The sequence below is a fragment of the Hyalella azteca genome, unplaced genomic scaffold (genome assembly GCF_000764305.2).
Source record: "Hyalella azteca isolate HAZT.00-mixed unplaced genomic scaffold, Hazt_2.0.2 contig13069, whole genome shotgun sequence".
Lineage (NCBI taxonomy): Eukaryota > Metazoa > Arthropoda > Malacostraca > Amphipoda > Hyalellidae > Hyalella > Hyalella azteca.
This window is the reverse complement of record NW_025943004.1, coordinates 45,638-59,762: the sequence shown is the minus strand read 5'-3', so window position 1 is coordinate 59,762 and position 14,125 is coordinate 45,638.

Below are 14,125 nucleotides of genomic sequence, written 5' to 3'. Positions count from 1 at the left end.
ATAAATTCAGCATCTGAAGCATTGCTTTCGGGAACGTTAAACCAAACAAGGTTAAGTCTTCTTCTCTCTCTATCCAGCAGTTCACGAGTGCTCTCGTTGGCGAGATCAGAGATGACCTCTTTGCGGCACCTTCTCTGTTATCGCTATTTTCTGTTTTGTGCAGATGAGCTTTCATTTCTACAAGCTCGTTTCGTAACGAGTATAATTCGCTACGCAACAAGCTCAATTCTTTCTTGTGGTTCTCTTCCATTTCGGCTCTCTTTTTCAACTCTTGCTTGTTGGTTTCTTCAATTTCGTCTTTAAAAACAGAAAACATGGAAGAGCACTTCTCTTCCACCATTTTGTCGCTTTTTACAGCGCAAAGTGCAGGTTGTTGGCAGTCCTGGCAGTACCAGTGTACTGACTTGTTTTTGCGGATAACCGAGCAGTCCGTCTTGCTCAACTTTGCACAATTGTTGCAGATGGTATCCCCGCAACGATCACAGGCCACTGTAGCTTCAATGACGTTAAGCGATCCCAGCTTGCAAAATTTACAAATTTCTCCTCGCTCATTTTGTAATTTGATCTTCGAATTCGGTTTAACAGGACTGGAGGCCTTCTCATTTAATTTTTTTCCTCTCTGACCAGCCATCATGAAATGCAAGAGCTAAAAAACACCAGTTAAAACTGAATCAAGTTGAGTAAAAATTGTAAAGTTTCCAAAGTGCTGTAAAAACTCGGTTACAGACTTGAGAATAAGCGGCTTTCAGTCAGCGGCTGTAAAGGTGTTCAGGGTAGAGGAGGTAAGCTTGGGCATAAAAACAAGGGCTCTATTGTTCTACGCTGGCGGGCAGTGCACGTTGCCCTCGCTTGCTTGGCGACCCTCGCTGACTCTAAATCGCGTTATTTCAGATGGAAACACTTTTGCTATAGGCTTTTTTTTCTATTCGCACTCTTTTACTGACTTCACTGAAAATTCAGTCATTCACTGACACTGATCATAAAAAAATGCAAAATAATTCCGAAAACGGCACAGTAAAAGTTAAAAGTTGAAAATCTGGGACCGCAAAACACGAGCGTCCGCTCTCGACCACGGCTTAAACTAGACTTGTATAAAACCTTGATGCTTCTACAATTTTACATGCTGAAAAATTGACAGGCTCGTATTGCTAGTGATTTGAAACTATGCTAGAAAACTATGTTATGCGAATTAAAAAAGACACCTGTTCGTAAAAATTATTTATACTAAAAACACTAGCAAAGAATCCTCTAAGTGAATTTTGTCTTTAAAAATGATACAAACTTAGAAGATTTTATCTTTTCTTAGGAGCCATTTTTTGTTGAGCCTATTCAAGGAGCTAAACCACGTATCAACTAGTTATGACAAAACAGATTAAAGAAGTCGTACAGTATGTGACCACGTAGTACTTTGAAGGTGATCAACTGTCACTTTTCAGTTCAAATGTAATCTGAAATGTTATACAATGAATATTCAGCAAATTAAAATCATTCACACTTAAAACTGGCAATTGTTTGCAAATTCTTCATGAAATACTTGCTAATATTTTGGTGTGTTAGGATTAGGATCAGCTTCCATCGCTCGCTGCAGAGGAGATGCGTCTTCGCATTGCTTCCGAATTTGTTTACAGGCTGCGCGTCCTTATCTGCTGGCGACTTGCTAGTCACTAGTAGTAGACATAGAAGCGCCAGCTGCAATAATTTTTATAAAAGCTGCTGTATTGTGACTCAAAATATAATAAGTGACATTTAAATTTTTGAAATACTAAATAACCTAATTTTACTCAGGCGGCATGATATTTTCTAGATTGTGGAGGCTCAAGAAAAGACCAGGGCCTATACTTTCAATAAAAGTTAAGAGATCGTAAGTTCATCTGCCAATCATTGGCGGCCTTTCAATGCAAAATCCACCAATCATAGACAAGAAAATAGAGCTTAAGTACTTACGTTTACATAGCGAGTTTTGAAAGTATTGCCCCAGGACATCGCAGTCGCTACAATTATTATGTTACATGTTGCAGGAATTATTACCTCAATCACTTACATTTTCAGCGGTGAAATAAGTAATACTTCCCGAAACAAATAATTAACATGTGCCATCGCAATTGTCTTTTCCACTTCAAATTATAGATGCGATTCCATGCACATTACATTAAAGTTATATCATTAAGCAAAATTTCATTTTTTGTCAATGTCGTGTTTCATTGATGATAAATATCTTTCAGTTTTTTAATTAATTATCTTGATTTTGGGTATTTTTGTAATCATTCATCATCATTTAGGTACTTGAATGGACAACATTTAGGTACTTAATCATTTAGGTATTTAATTGCTGCTTACTCGGATACTACCGGGAAAACAAGTCACTCGTCAATAAAAGTGAGGCTATGTGCCATGAGTCAGGCTATGTCGGTCTGACTCATGGTTGGCACTATTAGTCAACGATCTAACGCAACACTACTATACCGAGCTGACTTGTGCACTCGATGACTTCATTCCTGCATGCAGAGCTCGGGTACCCCAATGAGCCTCCGACCCATGGTTCCACGATGAATGTCTCGAAGCGGGAGGTTTGACTGCTCCGACGGGCTGTCCACCGGGCGAACAAACGTGGCAATCCTGCGACTGCGGCTGCATTGGCGTCGACCTGGTGAGATGCGCTTCGCAATCATGTCGACCTTCTTCGATCTAAAAGAAAGTCATTTTGGCGCTAGAGTCGACACACAGTGCAGCAGATCATGCAGATGCTTCGGGTGGCGTGAAAGTGGAGGAATTCCGTGCGGTTTTTGAAAACAAAACTTTTTTGTCACAGCTAATGCTGGCATGGATGCAGTGGACCTACCTGCAGCAGTGGACCTACCTAACAAGCAGTGTGCCAGCGATCCACTGGCGACCTCGTTACTTAAGAAAATGCTGTTGCTCTATCATTATTTCAGGTCAAAATTTTTTAGCCGCTGCCTCACTGACGGTGCCGTTCCAGGGAACTTTAAACCAGCTTACACTACACATTACGCCTATATTGAAAAAAAAACAGACCTTAATGCTTCTGATCCCAAATCATATCGACCCATCTCCAACCTGTCGACTTTTTCGAAACTCCTGGAAAGCGTTGTGGCCCGACAGCTGAATAACCGTCTTCACCAGTCCGGTCTCATGCCTCGCCTCCAGTCTGCATACCGTCATCTCCACTCGACGGAAACCACCGTGTTGAAGGTGCTCTCAGATATTCTGCGAATACTAGACAGCGGCTACATTGTGGCGCTGGCTTTACTCGACCTGTCGGCCGCATTTGACAGGGTCGACCGAGCCACTATATAACGTCGATTTGACGTATCATTCGGCCAGTGCCGTACAATGCCGCGGTGGTTCGGGTCCTATCTCAGCAATAGATTCTAATGCGTTCGACTCGGGCACTCTTCTTCTAAGTACGCCGACTTCGGGCACTTGCGGCGTACCACATGCAGGGGCCAGTCCTCGTCCCGATCCTTTTCCAGTTATGTACTGCGACGTGTGACACCTAATTGATTCACTTCATTTGAATCCGCATGTATTCGCAGACAACATCCAAATTTATGGCTACTGTGCGCCTGTTGACGAGGCGGTATTGCTGGAGTGGATGTCTATCGGCCTGGACGCCGTTTCAGACCAAATGAGTTCCAACCGGCTCCTGGTCACGCCTGGTAACCTCGCTATTCAGCCGGACTCGGAATTATCTGTGAAAAATCACATTGCCAAAGTCATCACCGCTCCTTTTGGTCCTCTGCAACGAATTCGTAGCGTCAGCCGCTGTCTCTCGAGGCCAGTCTCGTCATGGTGGCGCTTATTCTGATCAAATTGAGCCATGACAATGCCTCACTTAATGGATTTTCGATCACGGCACTTAATAAACTACAATCCGCAATGAAGGTTGCTGCTCGAATGTTGTGCGATAAGCAAAAATTATATTACGTGATCTACACTGGTTGCGCATGCAACAGCGCACGCAGTTCAAGGTCGCCATTCTTACGTTTTGATGCTTTCACTGTCTGGCGCCTCCTTATCTCGCAGAAGGTCTGCAGCGCCATTCGGATCTGCCATCTAGATGGCGAATGTGTTCGTCATCAACAGCAGGGTCTCGTCGTATCATCTACACGTCTATCTACCATTGACAAAAGAGCGTTCTTGGTCGCCGCTAGTACATGGAACAGTTTGCCGGCTTCCGCAACATCGGCTCCTTCGTTGCCGGTGTTTCGTCGACGCCTGCAGCCGGAACTATTTCGTAGAGCCTATGAATCTCTTGCTTAGTCATTTATATTCGTTCCCATCCTTTCTCGTGTCTTTTTATTTTTCGCTTGCCATCAAACTTATGCGTAACGTGTTTTCCAAGTTTATTCGAACCAGTCAACCAGATCGATCATCGTTTCGTTCAATTATTATGGTGTTGTGGCAGTTGGTGGCAGTCACACTTCGTCTTACCGAAGCATCCCCATATTAAGATGTGATTATCGAACGACTGTTTCTGCAATGTTCGATGATGCTGTCACCGGCCAGAGCTACTACAAGCCAATCTAAACGCTAGGCCTGTAATTCACTATCAGGATCGAATGCTCACCGCTCATAGGCCAGGACAATATATGAATAAATTCCAGGCTACTGTGCTCATTCATCAAACCTACAATGCCGTTCAACTCTCCTAGTCATCGTCAGTTAAGCCGGTTCAGTGGCTATGGAATATAATCACGGCAAAGCACACTTAAAATAGTTTATTGAATCACTTTGTTTAAAATCAGTAAAACGTGGTAAAGGGCAAGCATAAATTCCGACTAAAATAACTATAATGGGAGACGTTCAATTCTATTCACTATTGCACAGCATTATTGCACGTAGTTAAGGATACCGTAATTCGCGTAGGCGAACGATAGCAGGTAAGACCAAATCCTCACGACACAGCCACAACTCCAGCGTTAAGCAAAAGAATGCTGAGAGTTAACAGAGCTGAGCGGGTTCAGGTATGAACCTCACCGTAGGGCTGGCGGGACACGACTAACTACCTGACGCACAGACGCTCAGACCTGACCTAGTACTAGACAGTTCCAACTGCTGTAGGTCTGACTCACATGTCACTGGCGCAGCTTCGCCAGACGTATTAAAATAATTTCGCCAGAATGAACAAAAATGCATATGAGAACAAATGATCGCATCAATCGAATAAGGAATATTAGTGAACGATGTTCATCGTTCACATGGCGCAGTTCCCCGCAGACGACGCGAGGTGTACAACAACGTTTGCCATCGCTTACAGCAACCACTCTTTGGGGTTTATGTTAGTTTGAATAATTTAACTGTGGTTAATTAGATATTCTTCATGTTGTCGTCCACAAAATTCATACATTTACTATTTTAGCTGCTTCTATGAACTTTTTTGGCTTTTGTAGGAGGTATTTACTGGTGAAATCGACAGTGTTTATGGAATTATCACCAAGAATCATGTATACATGTGAGCAAAACTGTACATATAATCTCACATTTCTACAACACTACTCTTTAACATCACTTCTTGTTGTTTTTTTGTCTGTCTGCTACATATATTATAATCGATATTTAAAACACTTTTTTTTCTCCAATCGATCTGAAATTTTGCACACTTGTGTAAAGTTGGAGAAAATGCATGAATCAATTGACAGAATAAATAATTTTCTAAATTAATTTTTTTTTCAATTAAAAAAAATTAAAATAATATTTATGTCTGCTACAAATCTTATAATCGATATTTAACGTCCTTCTACCTTTATAATCGATCCGCAATTTAGGACATTTGTGAAAAGTCGGAAACAATACAATTGACAGAACAAATAATTTTAAAAATTTATTTTTTTTATGTATTAAAAAAATATAAATCAATTTTTTAATACATGAAAATAAAATTGGAAGTTCATTGTACATGTATAACATCAAAGACACTGGATTCCTAAGAAGTATTGTCTTTAAAAAGTAATTTTTAAACGCATATTATTCTACTGTAACCCTGTTTCTTCCCCCTGCAGTGACCATTATTGTCCGAGCTCGTGCACGGCATGGAGGAACACCTCGTACGCCGCGGCCTACGGAGGGCGCTTCCCAGTAACAGGGACTCAGGATTACGATGAGGTGAGACACGCAGACTATCTGGGGGAAGACTAGAAGTGTCGCCTGTCCTGAGACTGTAATACAACCGGGCTAGGGACTGTGATGTCACGTGTCATGGGACTGTAATAATTCAGGACTCGTGACTGTGATGTCACGTGTCATGGGACAACAATAAAACAGGGCTAGGGACTGTGATGTCACGTGTCCTGGTCACCAACCATCACAAGCAACAACAAACATTTGCACGAGACATCACTAACACTTCCCATTATATCATCACTACTGCCAACCGTTACAAGCAGAAGCCATGATTAGCACCGGACATTAATTACACAAGCCATCATTTTCATCAACCATCACTAGCACCAGCAATAGCTGATGCCAACCATAACTAGCCCCAATAACTAGCTTCATTCAGGTTGCCCCAAGCATCGCTTTGGCGACTTTGGCGACGGCTGTGACCGGTGGTGCCCAGACTGCCTCAACACTGGGGAATGTCACCCTCGCTCTGGGGAATGCGTCTGTGCCCCCGGCACCTATGGGGACCGCTGCCAGCACTGTGAGTGTTGTCACTGAGTGCGTCACTTTATTGTTTGATATCATGAAGTGACCTCTTAGAGAGATAACTCTAGAAAATAATTGGAATTATCCCATAGAAGGATAATTAGAGTTATCTCTTAGAGAGATAATTAGAGTTATCTCCCATAATAATAACTAGAGTTATATCTTAGAGGGATAATTAGAGTTATCTCTCAGAGGGTTAATATTAATATTTATTAGAGTTATCTCTTACACACTTACAGGGATATTTAGAGTTATCTAACAGAGAGATAATTAGAGTTATCTCCTAGAGAGATGATTATAGGACAACAATGTAAACTGTACCTTATGGTGCTGCCACCCTGCGGGCCTTTGTGGACCATAGTTAGTGGTGATGCATTCATGAAGATTCCATCACTTGTTAGCTGATGTGTGGACTTGGGAAGAAACTCATTTATTGGAATACCCCCACGAAATCCAATATTATCAGCCATTGAGCTTAACTCTTTAATGACATCGATTGAGCCGCAAAGCTGCCGGCTTTGCTGTAGAGCAGTGGTTCCCAAACTTTTTCAGGCTGGCGCCCCCTTTGGCTCCATAGTGAATTCCTAGCGCCCCCCACAGGCACATATAAAAACACACGCATCTGTCTTGAAATTTAGTACGCTGCAATTTTAAAAGATAAAGGTTAAACACAAATGTGTATTTCACAAATAGAACCCCATTCAGTGAACCAATATGTTTTTAAGCTGTTTTAACTGTTTCAGCACTAGAAACCTAGGTCGCACGACCAATCTCCAAATTCAATTATCAAGTAATGTAAAATCTCCCAAACTAAGGAACGCAGCTCAATGAAACTGGAACATGTATTCATCAGAACCTAACGGTGATGTTTAGCCCGTAAAATTTTTTAAGGTGGTACCTTTAACCCAGTGGTTAAAGTTCAGAGTACCATGGAAAGACGCAGAGAGGTGCGGGTTCCATCCCAGCTCTGTGCGCCAGTTCCTGGTCAGAATCGGCAAGGAGGCCGGGCGGTTAAGCACAGCAAAATTGAAGCAGTGAGTTGCGCGTTCGAGACCGCAAAAAGTTGTGAATATTCTGCGATGTTAAGAATCGGCGACAGGTCTACGGCCTACTAAACGCTGAAACCGCTATTATTATTATTATTTTTATTATTATTACTAAATTTCACCTTCATTCGTGAGTTATGTTGCGATAAAGGCCGAAATTCGCAGTGATCAAAGAATTTCTTCCAAACTACTGAGCAGATTTGAACGAACTTTTGAATATACATTCCTAAATACCAAACGGTGATTTTTTTGCTTATAAAAATTTTTCCTATTTTACCTTCGTTTAGGAATAATTTTTTTTCATTTCACCGTCATTCTTGATTTCACACTTCCTTATATTCAGCCCGGATCGCCGGATAATTTGTCGCTTACATTAGCGGCGATCAAGAAATTTCTTCTAAACTACTAAACAGATTTCTACGAAACTTTGTATATAAATACCTAACATCCCATCGTTGATGTTTAGCTCGTGACAATTTTTCTATTTTGCTTTCGTTCGCGAGTTATACGGATATAGGAGGAACGACATGCTTTTCTACCGGCCGGTTTAACCAAGAGCCGTTTACGTATATCCGTATACGTATATCCGTATAATTAGCTCGCAAACGAAGTCTAAACGAAAAAATTGTAGCGAGCTAAACATCACCGTTGCTGAGGCTAGGTATTTAAATACTAAGTTTCGTTCAAATCTGTTCAGTAGTTTTGGAAGAAATTTCTTGATTACTGCGAATTTAAGCACGTATTGTTGTTTAAATCACGAATGAAGGTGAAATGAAAAAAAACTTGCGAACAATGGCACAATCTAATACATTTTCACGAGCTAAACATTACCGTTCGGTTGTTAGGACTGTAAATTCAAAATTTCATTCAAATCTGTTCAATAGTTTGGAAGAAATTCCTTGATCACTGTGAATTTCGGCCCGTATTGCCACATAAGTATGGCAAAAACAAATGAAGTCAAAATTAAAAAAAAATCACGAGCTAAACATTACCGCTAGGTTCTAATGAATACGTGAACCAAGTTTCATCGAGTTAAGTTCATTAGTTTGAGAGATATTCCTTGATCATTGAATTTGGAAATAGGCTGTGTCATGAGACCGGCCGCGATTCCGGCCGTTAATTTGTCCGAGACGTAAACCCAGGAGAGGTTAAACCCAGGAGAGATCTGGGTGAAAAACCCATTGCTGGGAATCATGCGCTGCACGTGTTGTGTACAAATCGTTAAACAAACGTTCGAACTTTTGACTTCGACTTCAGACGGCCGCCCCCTAACGCCCTCTTCTTCCGCCCCTCTAACGCCCTCCCCCCAAAATCTTTCTTCCACCCCTAGGGGGGCAATATCGCCCACTTTGGGAACCACTGCTGTAGAGCTTATCATCTTCGGTAGTGTTGAGAGGATCCAGCCCTGGATGCTGGTTTGAAGCAAGTTCTATTTTACAGACTGCGACGAGGGCCGTTACGGCGACGACTGCAGTAAGGACTGCTCTCGTACACACCTCCGTTGGGCACGCAGTGATAACTGCAGCGGGCTGACCTTCTGCACTCACGACCCGCGGGGCTGCTCCTGCCTTCCTGGATACAGGGGACCCCACTGCGAAGAAGGTACTAGGAAAAAGAAAAGGCAGATGAATGCGAAGTAGCTTTACACCTATAGCTTTACAATCCTCAGCTGAGACGATGCATTAAACATGACGGTAGATCACAACATTAATGATTGCACGTCACCCAGGAGTATCACGCAGTAAATGTTGAGTGTCCAGGTAATAACGAGGTTATTGGGTTCACACTCCGAGTCTCAATACAATCGTACTCTTTGTGCATCAGCACTTGGATGTATTCTTCTTGTATGGATAATTGAAATTTTTAACTTATAAATTTCTTCATCATAACATCTAACCGATGTGTTACGCCTGGTAATAACTTGATATTTTATTCACCCTAATGAATCGCACTAACATATGCCCCACCTCTGTGTCATGTATACATGCGTAGTCGCTGTGTGATGTATACTCGCTGTTGCTGTCCTAATCCCAGCACGAGTCGCTGAGGTAATCACGTGTGCGGCCCTCACGCAGGGTGTGCTCCTGGGTGGTACGGACCAGACTGCGCCCTGCGCTGCCGCTACTGCAGAGGTGGCCTCTGCTCTCCTGTTGACGGCGGGTGCACGCGCGGCTGCCGCGACCCTAGGCGCTGCACTGACGGTTCATATCCATGTTTCCAATTAGTACATACTATTCTGTTAAATTTTAAAGTTTTAAAAAAGCATGCACTTCCTTTTCTCTGTGTTGTTCGTATGCGCTGGCCTACCAACAGAAAATGAACTGAACGACTGAAGGCAATACCTAAGCAGCTTCCAACTCCTCCACAGACGCGTGGCCGAACAAAGCGCTACTTGAGCCTTGTTGTAGGCAACTGCCAAAACTAATTGATCAATGTATTGTTAACTACAATGAGGCGAAATTATTGTGCTACCCTGCCTGCCCTGCGCCAGTCCTCCAGCTGATGAACTATTCGCAGGGGAACAGATGCAGCAATTGTCGCATGTGTTGCATGTCGTTCAACCAACAGTGTCATATTTGCAAACAGGAAAGCGGTTGATAATAAAACATTGTATATCTGGGGATGCCAAATGTAAAGCATTATACTTTGCGACATCAGCAGAGAAGGAGGATTCTGTTAGCTCGTACACTATCAGGGGCGCGGGCTGCGCGTGACTGGCAGCCGCTGAGCCAGGGAATCTCAGGGCCAGGGTTGCCAGATAATGACAAGAGAAAACGGCCAAATCCGATCACAAGATTATAACCGGCCGTAAGTTTCTGTTAGAACAGTGAAACAGCTAACGGATTTTTGTCATGAAAAAATAAGATCTTGGCTTGAAATTCATTCAAAAAGATGGCCAAACTGACTGCGCCCTCCAGTTGCAATCAAACCGCGACATGGGGAGCACGTCTAGCACTAGGAGCACGTCTAACACTAGGAGCACATCTAGCACCAGGAGCACGTCTAGCACTAGGAGCACGTCTAGCACTAGGAGCACGTCTAGCACTAGGAGCACGTCTAGCACTAGGAGCACGTCTAGCACCAGGAGCACGTCTAGCACTAGGAGCACGTCTAGCACTAGGAGCACGTCTAGTACTACGAGCACGTCTAGCACGTTCGCAGCCTCCGCCTGCTGTGACGATACAGCGCCTCGTCCTCGCGCTGCATCAGAAAATAACGATGACATGTACCCAGGATGGTTTCTATACATGTATGCATATACCCTCAAAAGGTTTATGCATCGTGCGGGGTTTTCGCTGTAGAATATTTATATTACTTAAAAGAACGAACAACATATGATAAATTCCCTATCAAAGTTTTGATGCCTGTCAGCCGCTGGCTCAAGGGCGTCCAAAGCTCGCCCTATATATACGGTATAAATCAGCGGCTCTATTCCGGCATTAGGCTTTAGGCTCCGGTGGCCGGAGCGAAATAAGCGCCGAACGAAAATCTTTTGAAATACCTGTCGAGCTTATTGGGGCGATCGTGGGGCGCGCGTATTTGGTACCTGATACGTTCGGGACAGACACGGCCGAATCTGAAAAATGCGTTAAAAAAATGCCCCCTCCCTTCTCCCCTTTATGGGGGGAAGGGAGGGGGCATTTGAATCGCTGTACGCTATATACATGAGCAGACTATACATGTATCATCGCGACACAATGAAGCAAGTGGCAAGTAAACACGAGTTTGAAACGGGAATAATATCAGTTAATACAATTTTCAACCCCAACTTCCCACATTACCCACAACATTCTCTAATATTTTCCAGAATTGCAAGACCCTCGCACGTTGCCCGAGCAAAATAATCAGGTGGGCAGTAGCGCGCTACATGTAGCGGCCGCTACTAGCGGCCGCTACATTACAGGTAATATAGCGGTAGCGGTAGCGCCTGCTACATATTTAAGTAGCGATGCGATGTTTTGCCGCTACAGCGCTACCGCTACATTTATAGATAAAGCCTTTAGATTTTACTTAATAGTATTAAATATTATTTAAAAACCAACATGATACATACATAATTTACGAAAGATTTCGGTGTAATGTTGTCAACCTCAGCACCTCAGCCTGTTACTAGTGTCAACATGTTAGTTGTTACTTGTTAAGTTGTTACCAGTTACCTCTTACAGGTATTTTTAGCGCATTTTTCATTTATGGAAAAAATGCACTATTGTGCTTGCCATGTCCGTCTGTCCGTCCGTCCGTCTGTCTGTCCGTGACTTCACGTTTTCGTCGACGAGAAAATGCGCTCTCTGTCACTCACTGCAGTGAGTACTGAGCTATATTTTTTCATGTTTCAGTTTGCTTACAGTTATTTTTACACTGTTATTTTTATGTTTCACCTTCCCTACATGGGTGTCTACTATAATCTACCAATCTCAAAAAAATCCACACATATATACAAATAAAACACGGATTTTTATAGTTATATGTGCATAATTTTTGAAATTGGTAGATTAAAGTAGACATCCATGTAGGGAAGGTAAAACATCGAAATAACTAACTTTTATTTACTGTATCTAACCCGTGCCAGTTCGGTTAGGTTAATTGCAATAAAGTTGCAATAATATGTTTCGAAAATGTTTTATTATCACTAAATGTTTATGAGTAAATCCCAAAAGCAGAACAATAAATATTTAGAGATATCCAACAATTTTGGCCATTGTAGCGGCTAATGTAGCGGCGCTACATTTTACTGTAGCGGTAGCGCCCGCTTCAATCTAGTGGGTGTAGCGGTAGCGGTAGCGCCCGCTACATTTAGAGCATGTAGCGGTAGCGGCGCTATGTTTCAAAGTAGCGCTGCCCAGCTCTGAATTTAAATAACTCTCAATATTCACCAGCAGTCAGCATTCTCACACATTTCCCAAAACCAAACATTCTTCAATATGCAATAGCACTCAACGATCAATATTCTCCACTATTCAACACCGCTCAATATTAGCACACATTATGCATGTTCGAAACATTCTAACACATTCACCCGCACCAAATGGTCTATCGAACTGATTTGCAAGAGTCTATAAAATTCTTCCTACAGTGGTTGTGAAGAAGAATAGATCAAATGCTATCGTCGAAATTTTAGTAGGAACTTGTGACCTTCCTAACATTGCCATATTCAATGGAAAGTTCGGAAATTTATGCTCTAATAATATGCAATTCTTCGAAAATCCCCCAATTCACATTACTTCGATTTCACTCTGGTACCAAATCCAACGATACAACGAAAAACAAGCATATAATTACAATGAACCAGTAACTTGATTCCTTACGGAGCTGGAGTTGAGACTATAGGAATTCTATCCTTGTTTGTATAACCCAACGATACAACGAAAAACAAGCATATAATTACAATGAACCAGCAACTTGATTACTTACGGAGTTGAGACTATAGGAATTCTATCCTTGTTTGTACTCGTTTCTCTTGCAGCGACATGGTGACTGCTTGTGCTTGAGCTTGACTGGTGAAGACTAAGCCTAACCATGCAGTTGAACTTGAGTGAACTGGCATTTCCACACATGGATCCAGCTTTCTCGATGAGATGGAAATTAAAACCTTAAGTATATGGACACGAGCAGCTAAAATAACATAATCATGTCAGCATGTACCTCGAGTTAAAAATTAAAAATTTCCAATACCGCCAGTTCCAGAATCTTCTAAGCGAAGTAGAATGCCGACATCATGGCGCCACTATATTCCCGTAATGCCGGTATCGGTGTTGTGTTTCTCAATGAACTCCACTTGCAGAACCATTGAACAGGAAAACGATTGCATTTCTAGTATCTAATATGTTCAGCTTTTAAACTATATAATTTTTAAGTCTAATACTTCACAAGTTCACTTTTCCCACTACGATTACAGGATTAGGATTGAAAAGAACAACGTTCGCCTTTCGACGTGCGATCATAACTAGTACCACTAGGGAACTAGGCTGGTCGCCGCCCGCCGGGCGACAGCTGAGAGCCGAACGAACATGTAACGTCGTGTAAACTCTGCCTCAAGCTGCATCTTGTTAAACAGGAATAATATTTAAACATTTAAAGAAGCTAGACACAAATTTTGCCCTGTGAATATGATAAAGTAACTATGAGGAAAAAGAACCGTAAGCATTGAGCAGGTTTTGTCATGGAGGTTTTTTGAACTAATGACTAAACTTTTTTTAATTCGTTCAAAAAGTAGTAAGGTGCCTGAGAAGAGTTATGTACATTATGTATGACACTCACGCCCAGTAACCGCAATTGAATGAAACGACCATAATTGCTTTTCTGCTAATTAACAGCTTACGTATTAGTTATGTATGTTATGAAAAAAATTTAAAATTTTTCTCATGGAGCTACAAGCATTACATTTTTACTGCCACGTACTTATCAAGTATTTT